This window comes from Stenella coeruleoalba, assembly GCF_951394435.1.
Source record: "Stenella coeruleoalba genome assembly, chromosome: 5".
NCBI lineage: Eukaryota > Metazoa > Chordata > Mammalia > Artiodactyla > Delphinidae > Stenella > Stenella coeruleoalba.
Genome location: NC_137150.1, coordinates 7,185,917 through 7,201,949, shown reverse-complemented (window position 1 = coordinate 7,201,949; position 16,033 = coordinate 7,185,917). Strand labels below are relative to the sequence as shown.

The window sequence follows — 16,033 nt, the reverse complement described above, 5'->3', positions numbered from 1 at the left end:
ATAATAAAAAATAAAAAAATATAAAGTACACATGGGTATAGCTGGTAAAAATATCATGAAGGTGAAAATAATGTCCCAGTCTTATTGATATTAAATTTTCAGCTGCACCTGCTAGGGAAGTCACTGATGCCACAAGGTAAAGAAAATTATCATAAGATTTGGACCAAAGCTATAACTTAGTCTCTATTCAATGCCCACTGTTTTAATCCAATTTTAAAATAGGTTGTACCCTAGCAGCTTAAATGATCTCATTAGCTAAGAGAATGCTGGCTATTGTTTATTACACAAATAGTTAGGTCTGTGTTCCTTTTGTTAATCTATGATTGTAAACAACAGTAATCTGAGGGTAAGGTGGTTCTATGGTTCCCAGCAGTAACAAAACACTGTTCCTAAAGCCTGCCATTCTTCTACATATTATTGTTATCAAAACAATAGAAATGTTCAACCTGCTCAGGTCAGCTTCCAAAAAATAAACAGAGGAAAAGTATCTACAAAGGTTCTCTGAAAAGTCATTGTTGGATAAACAGCACCACTGTTTCCCAAGAAGATGCAAACGTTTATTGGCACTGGTGACACTGAAATGTCTTCTGAAATATTCTAGATATGTGGTCTCTCTTTAATACATTACTACAATGACACAATTCCTTCTACAGGAGGCAACTCCAAACCAGTAAGGAGATAAGAGAACAAACAAATCAGAAGAAATAGTGCCAGGTGAGGAAACAGTTAGGGGTTCACTGTTTGAGGAGTGGAAGCTAAAAGAAACTCAGATACATCCCCAGGAGAGCCCTCTGGCAGGAGAGGTTATTGTATGAAACTAAAGGTTTATTCACTAACTTAATTATGCTTTAAATGTTCACTAATTATTTCCTGAGCCATTCAATAAAGAAATTCAACAAGAAATTTCCTATCAGCATATTCAGCCTAAATTTTTATTCCACTTTGGAAAATGCCAAGTCCTATTACAAGTACTGAGAATAACAAATGTGGCTCTCAGTTTGACTTTTTCAAAATCCAAAAGGGAAAAATGTACTACAAAGTGACAAAAAAAAAAAAAAAACACCTTCTTAACTCTCGATAGGCAAATGGAAAGAGGGGAAGAAGAAGTCAGACCCAAGAGGATCATGTAACTGAGATGTTTGTGAAATTAGACTTTTCTTATAAAAAGTCTCCTGAACCATTAAGTTTTGCTTCAAAATGGACTGGAGGCCTTTAAAGATTGCAACTGATTATTAGTATGTCTTCTGACCCCCAACCAACACAGGGGTGGTACAGTTAAATCATAGACCTGATTTATGTGCAGTAAACAGATGTTTTTTGTAAGAAGCTCTCCAATGGTTTTATTTTCAAGTTATGTTAACAACTTTCTCTTTGTCCCTAAGATCTCAGTAGTTTCTCCACCTTATTTATTTCCCATTCATCCAGTTCCCTTTTCCCATCCAACTTCTCCTACTAGCTCTTTCCCTCTTTTTATTACCCTATGCTCAGCTGTCTTCATCTCAATTCCATATGCTTCCCATTCTTCTTAGTTCAGTTTCCCGCAGAAATTTCTGCAGATTCTGATACAAAGATTCATGTCAAAGTAGTTTATTTTTAAAGTGCAAGGAACACCTGTGTAGGAAAAGGGAAAAAGATTACAGAAAGGAAAGCAGTCAATAAACGGCGTGTATCAGGTAAGTTAACACTGTGGGTAATTGGAGTTTAATTCTACAAGAAAATACTGGAAAATTGTATAAAATTACATGCCTCAGATTTCTTCCAGCTAAGGTCAAGGGAGCTGGATATTTTATACCACCTCTCAGCAGACTGAAAGTGAAGAGATGGGGAAAGGTATTACATGAAAATGGAAACAAAAAGAAAGCTAGGGTAGCAATACTTATAGCAGACAAAACAGACTTTAAAACAAAGGCTGTAACGAGACAAAGAAGGCCATTATATAATAATAAGGGGATCAATCGAACAAAAGAACATAGCACTTCTAAATATTTATGCAGGCAAAATAGGAGCACCTAAATATATAAAGCAAACGTTAACAGACATATAAAGAAAAATTGACAGTAACACAATAATTTTAGGGGACTTTAATATGCCACTTATACCACAGGATAGATCAGCCAGACAGAAAATCAATAAGAAAACACTGGCCGTAAAGAATACATCAGACCAGATAGCCTTAATATTGATAGATAGAACATCCCATCCCAAGCAGCAGAATACACATTCTTTTCAAGTGCACATGGAACATTATCCAGGATAGAGCATGTGTTAGACTGCAAAACAAGCCTCAATAAATTTAAGAAGATTGAAATCATATCAAGCATCTTTTCAAACCACAGTGGTATGAAACTAGAAATCAACTACAAAAAGAAAACTGGAAAAAACACAAATGCATGGAGACTAAACAACATGCTACTGAATAATCAATGGGTCAACAAAGAAATCAAAGAGGAAATCAAAAAATACCATGAGACAAGTGAAAATGGAAATAAAACATACCAAAATATATGGAACACAGCAAAAGCAGTTCTAAGAGGGAAGGTTTTGGTGATACAGGCCTACCTCAAGAAACAAGAAAAATAAACAATCTAAACTTACACCTAAAGAAACTAGAAAAAGAAGAACAAACAAAGCCCTAAATTAGCAAAAGGAAGGAAACGATAAGATCAGAGTGGAAATAAATGAAATATAGAGTAAGACAACAGAAGATCAATGAAACCAAGAACTGGGTCTGTCAACAAATACCATATCTCTTATATGTGGAATCTAAAATATGACACAAATGAACCTATCTACAACACAGAAACAGACTCATAAAAGTAGAGAGCAGACTTGTGGTTCCCAAGGGGGAGGGGTAAGGGAGAGGGATCAACTAGGAGTTTGGGGGTGGTGGATGCAAATAATTACATTTAGAATGGATAAACAACAAGATCCTAATATATTGCACAGAGAACTATATTCAATACCCTGTGATAAACTATAATGGAAATGAATATAAAAAAAGAACATATATATGTGTATAACTGAGTCACTTTGCTATACAGCAGAGATTGGCACAACATTGTAAATCAACTATACTTCAATTTTTAAAAAAAAAGAACTGGGTCTTTCAAAAGATAAACAAAATTGACAAATCTTTAGCCAGACTCATCAAGAAAAAAAAATAAAGCGCCCAAATAGACAAAAACAGAAATGAAAAAGAAGTTACAGCTGACACCAAAGAAATACAAGGGATTATTAAGAGGTTACTAGGAATGACTGCCCAATAAACTGGACAACCTAGAAGAAATGGACAAATTCCTAGAAACATACAATCAAGACTGAATCCTATAATAACCTAAATGGGAAAATAATTTGAAAAAGAATGGATATATGTATATGCATAACTGAATCACTTTGCTGTACCCCTGAAACTAACACATTGTTAATTGACTATACTCCAATATACAATAAAAAAATTTTTAAAAGACTGAATCAAGAAGAAATAGAAAATCTCAATACACTGATTACTAGTAGCGAAATTGAACCAGTAGTCAAAAAACTCCCAAAAAACAAAAGTCCAGAACCAGATGGCCTCACAGTTGTATTTGACCAAACACTTAAAGAACATTTAATACCTATCATTCTCAAACTAGTCCCCCAAAATGAAGAGGAAGTAATGCTCCCAGACTGATTCTATAAGGCTAGCATTACCCTAAAACCAAAAACAAGACAAAGCTACTACGAGAAAAGAAAATTAAAGATCAATATCCTTGATGAACATAGATGCAAACATCCTCAACAAATTATTAGCAAACCAAATTCAACAATACATTAAAAAAAATCATACACCACAATCAAGTGGAATTTATTCTAGGGATACAAGGATAGTGCAACATCCACAGATCAATCAACATGATACAACATATTAACAAAATCAAGGATAAAAATCACATGATCATCTCAATAGATGCAGGAAAAAAACACTTGACAAAATTGAACAACCATTTATGATTAAAAACTTTCAACAAAGTGGGTATAGAAGGAATATACCTCAACATAATAAAGGCCACATATGACATACCCACAGCTAACATCATACTCAATGGTAAAAAGCTGAAACCTCTTCTCTAAGATCAGGAAAAAGACAAGGATGCCCACTGTCACCACTTTTATTCAACATATTATTGGAAGTCCTGGCCAGAGTAATCAGGCAGGAAAAAGAAATAAAAGGCATCCAAATTGGAAAGGAGGAAGTAAAACTGTCACTATTTGCAGATTACGCGATACTACATATATAAAACCCTAAAGACTCCACCAAAAAACTGTTCTAACTAATAAATGAATTCAGTAAAGTTGCAGGATATAAAATTAACATATAGAAATCTGCTGCATTTCTATACACTAATAACAATCTATCAGAAAGAGAAATTAAGAAAACATTCCATTTTCAATTACATCAGAAAGAATAAAATTTCTAGGAACAAATTTAGCCAAGGAGGTGAAAGACTTGTACTCTGAAAACAAAGGCATTGATGAAAGAAATTAAAGATAACACAAATAAATGGAAAAATATATCATGCTCATGGATTGGAAGAATGAATATTGTTAAAATGCCCTTACTACCCAAAGCAATCTATATATTTAATGCAATCCCTATCAAAATACTAACACTAGTTTTTGCAGAACTGGAACAAATAATCCTAAAATTTTTATGGAACCACAAGAGACGCCTAATGGCCAAAGTAATCTTGAGAAAGTAAAACAAAACTGACGGTATCATGCTCCCTGAATTCAAACTATACTACAGAGCCATAGTAATCAAAACAGTATGGTCTGGCACAAAAACAAACACAAAGATCAGTGGAACAGAACAGAGAACCTAGAAATAAACCCAGGCACTTACGGTCTATACCATGGGGATAAGACAGTCTCCTAAATAAATGATATTGGGAAAACTGGACAGTTACATGCAAAAGAGTGAATCTGGACCACTGTCTCACACCATACACAGAAATAAACTCAAAATGGACTAAAGGCTTGAATATGATGGGAAACCCTAAAACTCCTAGAAGAAAACATAGGCAGTAAGCTCAAAGACATCATTAGTGATATCTTTTTGGATTTGTCTCCTCAGGAAGGTCAACAGAAGGAAAAATAAACAAATGAACTACAACAAATTGAAAGCTTTGTACAGCAAAGGAAATCAATAACAGAATGAAAAGGCAACGTACTGAATGGGAGAAGATATCTGAAAATCATATATTTGATAAGGGTTAATATCCAGAATCTTTATATCTCTATATATCTTTATATAAAGAACTGATACAATTTAATATTAAAAAAACAATTTGATTAAGAAATGGACAGAGGACCTGAACATTTTTCCAAAGAAGACATACAGATGCCCAACAGGCACATAAAAAAAATGTTCAACTTCACTAATCATTAGGGAAATGCAATCAAAACCACAATGAGTTATCACCTCACACCTATTAGAATGGCCATTATTAAAAAGACAAAAAATAACAAGTGTTGGTGAGCATGTGGAGAAAAAGTAATTCTTGTTCATTGTTGGTAGGAATGTAAATTGGGGCAGCCACTATGGAAAACAGTATAGAGGTTCCTCAAAAATTAAAAATAGAACTACCCTACGATCCAGTAATTCCATTTCTGAGAACCCAAAGAAAACAAAAACACTAATTTGAAAAGGTATATGCACCCCTATATTTGTTGCAGCATTATTTACAATAGCCAAGATACAGAAGCAACTTAAGTATCCATCAACAGATAAATGGATAAAGAAGATGTGGCGCACGCACACACACACACACACACACACACACACACACACAGGAATATTATTCAGCCATATAAAAGAATGAAATCTTGCTATTGTGACAACATAGATGGACCTAGAGGGTGTTATCCTAAGGTAAATAAATCAGACAGAGAAAGACAAATACCATATGATCTCACTTATATGTGGAATATAAAGAAACAAAACAAATGAACAAATAAAACAAAACCCAGATTCATAGATACAGAGAATAAACTGGTGGTTGCCAGAGAGGAGGAAGGTGGGGGGATGAATGATATCAGTGAAGGAGATTAAGAGGCACAAACTTGAAGCTATAAAATAAATAAGTCATGGGGATATAATATACAGAATACAGCATATAGTCAAAAATATTATAATAACTTTAAATGGCTACAGACGGTAACTAGCCTTACTGTGATGATCATCTCATAATATACACAAATGTCGAATCACCAAAACGAATATGATGTTGTATGTCATTATACTTAAGTTTTTTTTAAATGATGTGTAGTACTCTTGTACAGTATCAACTTGGTGGAGCTAAAATAATGCTTCCCAGAATTCCCTTCTCTATGTGATTCCAGGTTAGCATTGGCCACTAAAGAAATTCACACAAGATTTGGAAGGCAGAAATGAAGTAGCAGCCATCACACTTTGAAGGCCAGTGTAGAGCCCCAGGTACTGTGGCAGCTCACACACGCTGTCACTGACCTCTGACCTACCTGGTTGGCACAGGGAAGCACACACATCTGCAGCTCCTCCAGCTCGACTGGTTCTCCTCCTTCAGCTTCTCCAGGTCCTGAGCCAGACGCGTGTGCAGCTCCTTGATGACAGACACCAGCTTTTCCTGCAGATCTGGAAGTCTGCTTTCCTGCAGGTCACCCACTTTGTTAAGATTGAAGGTGGTGAGAGACAGACATGGGTTCTAATTCACTTTCATAGGCTTTCATTTGTCCTTGCTGTTATTTGCATCTAGTCTTCCTTCCTGATTGTAGATATGGATGAACCACAGAGACTTCCAGCCAAGTATCAGATGCAGAGACAACAGCCTGCACAGCTTGTCCCACCAGCTCCCACATTTATACAAGATCCAACTCAATAATAAATCCCTTATTCAATGTCAAAATCTGACTGATACAACATGGTAGTTACGTGACAAGGTCTCAAAATGAAACTATTTCAGACTCAGTTGTCCCTAAGTGTGCCATCCATAAACCTTCAGAGAATAAATAATAATGTGAGGTATCTGGAATAAAGAACAGATGACATCAAACATGATGATGAGCAGACAAGAACCTTCAGTCACAAACTCCAATCTCCAGCCAAACTTCAATTTCCCAATTCTTTCTCCTCTCCTCTCTTCTTCCCTTCCATTCTCTCCCTCCAGCTCTCCTTGCCCTCCCTCCCTTCCTCCTTCCCAGTTTTCTCATAAGCTCTTCCATCTATAACACCTGGCTCTCACCACGAATGCACGCGTGCACATATACACACACATGCACACACACACACACACACACCCCTTTCTCCTTGCAAATCTCAACTTATACGTTACCCTTTTTAGGACATCTATATCTAACCTGGCGCCAAGAATTTGGTCTACAAGTAGTTCCATAAGCATTCCTTCTTTTCTTGATAGAAGGACGTGTGCTCACTCCCTCATGCGAGAGCACCTGAATCAAAACTAACTGCTGAACAATCATCGACAGGAAGACCGTGGAACTCACCAAAAAAGATACCCCATGTCCAAAGACAAAGGAGAAGCCACAGTGGGATGGTGGGAGGGGCATGATCACAATAAAATCGGGTCCCATGACTGCTGGGTGGGTCACTCACAAACTGGAGAACATTATACCATAGAAGTCCACCCACTGGAGTGAAGGTTCTGAGCCCCACATCAGGCTTCCCAACCTGGGGTCTGGCAACGGGAGGAGGAATTCCCAGAGAATCAGACTTTGAAGGCTAGCAGGAGACTCCACAGGCTCCACTCATGGAGGGCACACACAAAGTAGTGTGTGTGTCAGGACCCACAGGGAAGGATCAGTGACACCATGGGAGACTGAGCCAGGCCTGCCTGCTAGTGTAGGAGGGTATCCTGCAGAGGCAGGAGGTGGCTGTGCCTCAACACAGGGACAGGGACACTGGCAGTGGAAATTCTGGGAAGTACTCCTTGGCATGAGCCCTCCTGGAGTGCACAATTAGACCCACCAAAGAGTCTGTAGCCTCCAGTGCTGGGTTGCCACAGGCCAAACAACCAAAAGGGAGGGAACTCAGCCCCACCCATCAGCAGACAAGCAGATTCAAGTTTTACTGAGCTCTGCCCACCAGAGCAACACCCAGCTCTACCCACCACCAGTCCCATCCATCAGGAAGCTTGCACAAGTCTCTTAGATAGCCTCATCCACCAGAAGTCAGACAGCAGAAGCAAGAAGAACTAAAATCCTGCAGCCTGTGAAAAGAAGATCACATTCACTGACAGACAGACAAAATGAAAAGGCAGAGGACTATGTACAGGATGAAGGAATAAGATAAAACTCCAGAAAAACAACTAAATGAACTGGAGACACGCAACCTTTCAGAAAAAGAATTCGTAAGAATGGTAGTGAAGATGATCCAGGACCTCGAAAAAGAATGGAGTCAAAGATCGAGAAGATGCAAGAAATGTTTAACAAAGACATAGAAGAATTAAAGAACAAACAAACAGAGATGAACAATACAATAACTGAAATGAAATACAATAGAAGGAATCAATAGCAGAATAACTGAGGCGGAAGAACGGATAAGTGACCTGGAAGACAGAATGGTGGAATTCACTGCCACAGAACCAAATAAAGAAAAAAGAATGAAAAAAAAAAAGTAAACAGCCTAAGAGACCCCTAGGACAACATTAAATGCACCAACATTCGCATTATAGGGCTCCGAGAAGAAGAGAGAGCGAAAGGACCCAAGAAAATATCTGAAGAGATTACAGTTGAAAATTTCCCTAACATGGGAAAGGAAATAGCAACCCAAGTCCAGAAGTGCAGAGAGTCCCAGGCAGGATAAACCCAAAGCAAAACACACCGAGGCACACAGTAATCAAATTGACAAAAATTAAAGACAAAGAAAAATTATTAAAAGCAACAATGGAAAAGAGACAAATAACATACAAGGGAACTCCCAGAAGGTTAACAGCTGACTTCTCAGCAGAAACTCTACGAGCCAGAAGGGAATGGCACGATATATTTAAAGGGATGAAAGGGAAGAACCTGCAATCAAGATTACTGTACCCGGAAAGGATCTCATTCAGATTCAACGGAGAAATCAAAAGCTTTACAGACAAGCAAAAGCTAAGAGAATTCAGCACCACCAAACCAGCTCTACAACAAATGCTAAAGGACCTTCTCTAAGTGGGAAACACAAGAGAAGAAAAGGACCTACAAAAACAAACCCAAAACAATTAAGAAAATGGTCATAGGAACATACATATCAATAATTACCTTCAACATGAATTAATTAAATGCTCCAACCAAAAGACACGGGCTTGCTGAATGGATACAAAAACAAGACCCATATATATGCTGTCTACAAGAGACCCACTTCAGACCTAGGGACACACACAGACTGAAAGTGACGGGATGGAAAAAGATATTCCATGCAAATGGAAATCAGAAGAAAGCTGGAGTAGCAATAGTCATATCAGACAAAATGGACTTTAAAATAAAGAATGTTACAAGAGACAAGGTGGGACACTACATAATCATCAAGGAATAAACCCAAGAAGATATAACAATTATAAATATATATGCACCCAACATAGGAGACCTCAAAACATAAAACAAATGCTAACAGCTATAAAAGAGGAAAACAAGAGTAACACAATAATAGTGGGGGAACTTACCACCTAACTTACACCAATGGACAGATCATCCATACAGAAAATTAGTAAGGAAACACAAGCTTTAAATAACACAGTAGACCAGATAGACTTCATTGATATTTATAGGACATTCCAATGGAAAACAGCAGGTTACACTTTCTTCTCAAGTGCATATGGAACATTCTCCAGGATAGATCACATCTTGGGTCACAAATCAAGCTTTGATAAATTTAAGAAAACTGAAATCATATCAAGCATCTTTTCTGACCACAACACTATGAAATCGATTACAGGGGGAAAAACATAAAAAACACCAACACATGAAGGCTAAGCAAAACATTACTAAATAACCAAGAGATCACTGAAGAAATTAAAGAAGAAATCAGAAAATACCTAGAGACAAATGACAATGAAAACACGACGATCCAAAACCTATGTGATGCAGCAAAAGCAGTTTTAAGAGGGATGTTTATAGGGACACAATCCTACCTCAAGAAACAAGAAAAATCTCAAATAAACAATCTAACCTTACACCTAAAGGAACTAGAGAAAGAAGAACAAACAAAACCTAAAGTTAGTAGAAGGAAAGAAAGCATAAAGATCAGAGCAGAAATAAATGAAATAGAAACAAAGAAAACAATAGCAAAGATCAATAAAGCAAAAAGCTGGTTCTTTAAGAAGATAAACAAAATTGATAAAGCATTAGCCAGATTCATCAAGAAAAAGAGGGTGAGAACTCAAATCAATAAAATTAGAAATGAAAAAGGAGAAGTTACAATGGACACGGAAGAAAAACAAAGCATCCTAAGAGACTACTACAAGCAACTCTATGCCAATAAAATAGAAAACCTGGAAGAAATGGACAAACTCTTAGAAAGGTATAACCTTCCAAGACTGAACCAGGAAGAAATAGAAAATATTGAACAGACCAATCACGAGTAATGAAATTGAAACTGATTAAAAATCTTCCAACAAACAAAAGTCCAGCACCAGATGGTTTCACAGGTGAATTCTATCAAACATTTAGAGAAGAGCTAACACCCATCCTTCTCAAACTCTTCCAAAAAATTGCAGAGGAAGGAATACTCCCAGACTTCTACGAGGCCACCATCACCCTGATCCCAAAACCAGACAAACATACTACAAAAAAAGAAAATTACAGACCAATATCACTGATGAATATACATGCAAAAATCCTCAACAAAATGCTAGCAAACAGAATCCAACAACACATTATAAGGGTCATACACCATGATCAAGCGGGATTTATCCCAAGGATGCAAGGATTCTTCAATATACGCAAATCAATCAATGTGATACACCATATTAACAAACTGAAGAATAAAAACCATACAGTCATCTCAATAGATTCAGAAAAAGCTTTTGACAAAATTCAGCACCCATTTATGATTTAAATAAACTCTCCAGAAAGTGGGCATAGAGGGAACCTACTTCAACATAATAAAGGCCATATACGACAAACCCACAACAAACATCATTCTCAATGGTGAAAAACTGAAAGCATTTCCTCTAAGATCGGGAACAAAACAAGGATGTTCACTCTCATCACTATTATTTGACATAGTTTTGGAAGTCCTAGCCATGGTAATCAGAGAAAAAAATAAATAAAAGGAATACAAATTGGAAAAGAAGAAGTAAAACTGTCACTGTTTGCAGATGACATGATACTATACATAGAGAATCCTAAGCATGCCACCAGAAAACTACTTGAGCTAATCAATGAATTTGGTAGTTGCAGGATACAAAATTAATGCACAGAATTCTCTAGCACTCCTATACACTAACAATGAAAGATCAGAAACACAAATTAGGGAAACAATCCCATTCACCACTGCAACAAAAAGAATAAAATGCCTAGATATAAATCTACCTAAGGAGGTAAGAAACCTGAACTCAGAAAACTATAAGACACTGATGAAATAAGTCAAAGATGACACAAACACATAGAGAGATATACCATGTTCTTGGATTGGAAGAATTAATAATGTGAAAATGGCTATACTACCCAAAGCAATCCTCAGAATAAACGCAATCCCTATCAAATTACTACCAACAGCAGTTTTTGCAGAACTAGAACAAAAAATCTTACAATTTGTATTGAGACACAAAAGACCCCGAATAGGGCTTCCCTGGTGGCGCAGTGGTTGAGAGTCCACCTGCCGATGCAGGGGACACGGGTTCGTGCCCAGGTCCGGGAAGATCCCACATGCCGCGGAGCGGCTGGGCCCGTGAGCCAAGGCTGCTGAGCCTGCGCGTCCGGAGCCTGTGCTCTGCAGTGGGAGAGGCCACAGCAGTGAGAGGCCCGTGTACCGCAAAAAAAAAAACAAAAACAAAAACAAAAGACCCCGAATAGCCAAAGCAATCTTGAGAAAGAAAAACAGAGCTGCAGGAATCAGACTCCCTGACTTCAGACTATAATACAAAACTACAGTAATCAAGACAATAAGCTACCGGCACAAAAACAGAAATATAGATCAATGGAACCAGATAGAAAGCCCAGAGATAAATCCACACACCTATGATCAACTAATCTATGACAGAGGAGGCAACGATATACAATGGAGAAAAGACAGTCTCTTCAATAAGTGGTGCTGGAAAACTGGACAGCTACATGTAAAAGAATGAAATTAGAACACTCCTTACACTGTACACAAAAATAAACTCAAAATAGATTAAAGAACTAAATGTAAGATCAGACACTATAAAACTCTTAGAGGAAAACATAGGAAGAACACTCTTTGACATAAATCACAGCAAGATCTTTTTTGACCCACTTCCTAGAGTAATGGAAATAAAAACAAAAATAAACAAATGGGACCTAATGAAACTTAAAGCTTTTGCACAGCAAAGGAAACTATAAACAACATGAAAAGACAACCCTCAGAATGGGAGAAAATATTTGCCAATGAATCAACGAACAAAGGATTAATCTCCAAACTATACAAGCAGCTCATACAGCTCAATATCAGAGAAACAAAGAACCCAATCCAAAAATGGGCAGAAGACCTAAATAGACATTTCTCCAAAGAAGACATGCAGACGGCCAAGAGGCACATGGAAAGCTGCTCGACATCACTAATTATTAGAGAAATGTAAATCAAGACTACAGTGAGGTATCATCTCACACCAGTTAGAATGGGCATCATCAGATAATCTACAAACAAATGCTGGAGAGGGTGTGGCAAAAAGGGAACCCTCTTGCACTGTTGATGGGAATGTAAATTGATACATCCACTATGGAGGGTCCTTAGAAAACTAAAAACAGAATTACCATATGACCCAGCAATCCCACTGCTGGGCATATACCCTGAGAAAACCATAATTCAAAAAGACACATGCACCCCCACTGTTCACTGCAGCACTATTTACAATAGCCAGGACCTGGAAGCAACCTAAATGCCCACTGACAGACGAATGGATAAAGAAGATGTGGTACATAAATAAAATGGAATATTACTGACCCATAGAAAGAAATGAAATTGGGTTATTTGTAGAGACGTGGATGGACTTAGAGTCTGTCAAACAGAGTGAAGTAAGTCAGAAAGAGAAAAACAAATATCGTATATTAATGCATATATGTGGAATCTAAAAAATAGTACAGATGAACCAGTTTGCAAGGCAGAAATAGAGACACAGACGTAGAGAACAAACGTTTCGACACCAGGTGGGGAAAGCGGGGGTGGTGGTGGTGGTGGGATGAATTGGGAGATTGGGATTGACATATATACACTAATATGTACAAAACAGATAACTAATAACAGCCTGATGTATATCAAATAAATTAAATTAAATTTTTTTAAAAAGCGTTCCTTCTGTTCTTGCCTCCTGGCTTCTCAGTCTTTCCCCTTATCACCACCTCATCTTTGTCCCTCTAATTCCCAATAATTTCTCAGAACTTGGATGCTACTGCTTCCTAAAACTTTCACTAGGCAACATTAACTTTGCCTCCTATGACACACTCTTAGGAGTCTTTATCACACAATACTGGAGTTAGATGTTTATTCAACTGTCACTCCTAGTAGACACTTAACTCTCTGTCTGCCATCTGTGTTGGATGCTGTGATGTCCTGCCCAGATTTCCCTTCAGTAACCGCAGTTTCTGGGAAAGCTACTGGCAGAGAGCCCTCTGCTGCCAGCCACTTTGGGGATTATATGAAACTAAAACCTGAAAAGAGCTACCTTGCCCAAAGCTGCACCCGCTACCAGGGGTTACTAATGGTGATACAGATGTATAAAGCCCTAGACTTCCTGCCCTAGCAGAAGGCAACTCTGAAGGGTCATTCTTCAGACCTCCTTGTATGGTTTGCTGTGGTCTCCACTGAGACTGCATCACAGTCCAACCTCTCCATCTACCCCATCCAGCTCTTTCCTTTCCCTTCCACAGATGCTGATTCTAAGAACACTCCCAAATACACCTTTTGCATTCTAATATCTGCTTCAGAGTCTGTTTCCCAGGGAGCCCAATCTGAAACAACCTTGTGCCCACAACCATTAGCACAAGGTCTAGAATGGGGTGCAGTAGATATTGGCTTATTAAATATAAGACATAGACGATGAAGACCTCAATAGTACAGAAACACTGAAACAAGAGGGAAACAAACCTGAGAGACTACTATTCAGCTGCTTCAAATACTTCAAGAGATCTTTAGAAGTCTGAACACATGTGGCTCCAGAGTTACACAGACTGATCTATGCTCCTCCAACCTTCTGGATGTTGCTGTAATCTCAGCCAGTAGCTCCTTTGGGATGATTTAAATTATATAAGGACACACAGCCTGGTTGAAGAAACCAAATTCTGACCTAGGTAACTAGGGTTTCTGAAAAATTACTGGCAAATTAACTAAAATAATCCATTCTTAAATGGTAAAAGAAAGAAAGGACATTCTATGAAGAATAGCTGTTGGTGAAGGAAGAATCAAAGGCAAAGCAAAAAGTATTCTTTTTTTAAACATCTTTATTGGAATATAATTGCTTTACAATGGTGTGTTAGTTTCTGCTGTATAACAAAGTGAATCAGCTATATGTATACATATATCCCCACATCCCCTCCCTCTTGTGTCTCCCTCCCACCCTCCCTATCCCACCCCTCTAGGTGGTCACAAAGCACCGAGCTGATCTCCCTGTGCTATGCAGCTGCTTCCCACTAGCTATGTATTTTACGTTTGGTAGTGTGTATATGTCCATGCCACTCTCTCACTTCTTCCCAGCTTACCCTTCCCCCTCCCCGTGTCCTCAAGTCCATTCTCTACATCTGCATCTTTATTCCTGTTTGGCCCCTAGGTTCATCAGAACAATTTTTTTTTTTTTTAGATTCCATATATATGTGTTACCATACGGTATTTGTTTTTCTCCTCTGACTTACTTCACTCTGTATGACAGACTCTCGGTCCATCCACCTCACTACAAATAACTCAGTTTTGTTCCTTTTTATGGCTGAGTAATATTCCATTGTATATATGTGCCACATCTTCTTTATCCCTTCATCTGTCGATGGACACTTAGGTTGCTTCCATGTCCCGGCTATTGTAAATAGTGCCGCAATGAACACTGTGTACATGTCTCTTTCTAAATTATGGTAGAAAAGTATTCTTTGTGGTCAGGAAGCAGTAAGAATTTTCTCAAGCTGTCTGGTATTCACCACAGAAAGTGGTGGGGGATGATGTGGAAGTCAGACAGGGCTGAGTAATTAATAGATGGAGAAGTTAGTTTTTGAAAAAATAGCATCAGAGAGGGTGTGGAGAAAAGGGAACCCTCTTTCACTTTTGATGGGAATGTACATTGATACAGCCACTATGGAGAACAGTATGGAGGTTCCTTAAAAAACTAAAAACAGAACTACCATATGACACAACAATCCCACTACTGGGCATATACCCTGAGAAAACCATAATTCCAAAAAAGTCACGTACCACAATGTTCACTGCAGCACTATTTACAATAGCCAGGACATGGAAGCAATCTAAGTGTCCATCGACAGATGAACAGATAAAGAAGATGTGGCACATATATACAATGGAAAATTACTCGCCATAAAAAGAAATGAAATTGAGTTATTTGTAGTGAGGTGGATGGACCTAGAGTCTGTCATACAGAATGAAGTAAGTCAGAAAGAGAAAAACAAATACCGTATGCTAACACATATATATGGAATCACACACACACACAAAAATGGTTCTGACGAACCTAGAGCCAGGACAGGAATAAACATGGAGATGTAGAGAATGGACTTGAGGACACAGGGAGGGGGAAGGGTAAGCTGGGAAGAAGTGAGAGAGTGGCATGGACATATATACACTACCAAATGTAAAACAGATAGCTAGTGGGAAGCAGCTGCATAGCACAGGGAGATCAGTTTGGTG

The 16,033-nt window shown here is 38.0% G+C and overlaps 1 long non-coding RNA gene across 4 annotated transcripts in view; it reads right to left on the bottom strand.

The window, feature by feature from the left end:
• Window positions 1-16,033, bottom strand: part of LOC307187204 — a 104,166-nt gene that overhangs the window by 36,289 nt on the left and 51,844 nt on the right. The window contains exon 3 of one of the 4 annotated variants that reach the window (XR_013828547.1): window positions 6,520-6,668. The exons of the other annotated variants lie outside the window; for them this stretch is intronic. This is a non-coding gene — a long non-coding RNA (uncharacterized lncRNA). The remainder of the gene's footprint in view (window positions 1-6,519; window positions 6,669-16,033) is intronic. 4 annotated transcript variants of the gene reach the window in all.